We start from the raw sequence: 2,500 nt of genomic DNA on the forward strand, positions 1-2,500 counted from the left end.
TAAGACGTAGCGTCTGGACTCTGGGAATACGAAGGAGGTCGACGACTTGAATATCCCAGAAATCGGGAGTCAGAACAAAAGTATAAAATAAGTTTCACAAGTCGGGTCATAAAAGAGAACTTCCAGGACACAAAATAATTTTTAATTAACATATTCCCTCCGATTAATGATGTCCTCTGCAAAGACGTAGAAATCAGAGAGAGAGAGAGAGAGAGAGGAGAGAGAGAGAGAGAGAGAGAGAGAGAAGAGAGCTAACTCCTCCCCCGCCGCCCTCCTCTCTCTCCACTCTCTCTTTCTCTCTCCCTCTCTCAGATTAGTGACGAAATATCCCCTGTCGCACCCTGACCTTCCAGCGACACGGAAAGGAGGAAAATGGATATGTTACATATACATATATATATATATATATATATATATATATATATATATATATATATATATATATATATATATATTATTTACCTTGAATTTGGGGTGACCCACCTAACAGTACCGGGATCTTCGAACATGAGTTCAGTCTAAGAGCAATTGCTACCTTGTAGGCTGACAACTTTCTGTACAGGCTAGATTTAGAACTGAAAATGATGAATTTGCTCAGAATGAGCACCAGAAACCATTAACAGCATGACAACTGATTTAAATATGGCGTTAGGAGATATTTTTCCTCGGTTTCGACTCTGAATTCCCGACGTATTACTTCGGTAAAATAAAAAAAAAATTGGAAAATCTTGGTTAAATACAATAACTTGGTAAAAATTTAAAAAATTTGGTGACGAAACTTGGTAAAAATAAGCCTACAAAATTGGTTAAAAACAAAGATGTCTTTGTTAAAAAACTTTGTATAAAAAACTGTAAAAATATACACAAAAAACTTGGGTTAAAAAAAACCTTGCTTAAAATAAATTCAATTAAAACCAAAAACTTGCTTAAAACAAAAAAGCTTGTTAAAAAAATTGGCAAAACTTGGTTAAAATCCCCCAAAAACTTGTTAAAAACAAGAAAACTTGATAAAAAAAACTAAGTTAAAAGCCAAAGTAAACCTTGGTTTAAATAATACTTGGTTAAAATCCAAGGAGTCACTGTCCTCAGTCAGGTAGGAACTGTGTGCTACATGGAACTGCAGATACTTCGGTACAGTTAGGAAATGAGTCCTTCCACAAATTTGACAAAAATAATAGATAAGAAATATTTGGAAATGGAAAACAGTCTGGGATATATGTGGGTGCTAGAATTCATGTTCAACAATACTAAAGACAGACCTAAAGGGGAGACTTGTCGAAGTGAAAGCACTTGGAGGTAATGATAACACTGATGAACACATACGTTATATATTAGTATTACATATATATATATATATATATATATATATATATATATATATATATATATATATATATCGAGAGAGAGAGAGAGAGAGAGAGAGAGAGAGAGAGAGAGAGAGAGAGAGAGAGAGTTTGATTGCTGGCCTTATGTTAATACTATTTGACGTTAACACTATTTATGTTATGCATGCATGTCTATATGTAAATATGTATATAGTATGTATGTACGTATGTATAAGCATCTAAAGTATGGATACATAATTCCTGTAACAACGACAACCTCTGACCTTCCTCTGACCTTTGTGTTGTGTACAACTTGAAATAGATCTCGTCTCGGATGATTCACTTTACCTGAAAAGAAAAAAAATAAACAAATTAATTCCAAGACAAATATTCCTTAGAGAGAGAGAGAGAATGAAAAATAAATGTGAACTTTCTTTATATGTGGGTCTTTTGTGTTCAACGATTGTTTGTCAATTTATTTTAGTGTTGGCAATACTTGTGATGTTGTATAAATGGTGCATATGTGAATGTATAAAGTATATTAATGTAGATTTTATATGTCTAGATACGTATATACATAAACGCACACACACACACATATATTATACATACATACATATATATATATATATATATATATATATATATATATATATATATATATATACATATGTAAAAGTCAATGTGCATGTATATATACACACATTTAATATATATACATACACATACACACACACACACACACACACACACACACACACACACATATATATATATATATATATATATATATATATATATATATATATATATATATATATATATGACATGCAGCAATTCCCTTAAACTACAATTCATAGGATCTACTCAACACAAGACAAAGCAAAACATTAAACATTCCTCTCATTAGCCAAAAGACAAATGCCCTAAAATTGATACCATCTGTCCCACACCTGAGACTGATAACCATATAACCTTTGGAGATTTCCAAACGCTTCTCTAACGCAGCCTTAAAAAAAACTGCGTCATAGCGTCACTGCGTCATTTGTGTAATAACCTGGGTTTTGTCTTGGACCCAAGTTTAATTTCTTAGATAATTTCAGGCACTAGGTTTTAGCTTTTCTTCAACCGTGGTCCGGTGGTGGCCTGCGTTGTTGGCACCTATAGCAGTGGCA

The sequence above is a fragment of the Macrobrachium nipponense genome, chromosome 12, assembly GCF_015104395.2.
Source record: "Macrobrachium nipponense isolate FS-2020 chromosome 12, ASM1510439v2, whole genome shotgun sequence".
Lineage (NCBI taxonomy): Eukaryota > Metazoa > Arthropoda > Malacostraca > Decapoda > Palaemonidae > Macrobrachium > Macrobrachium nipponense.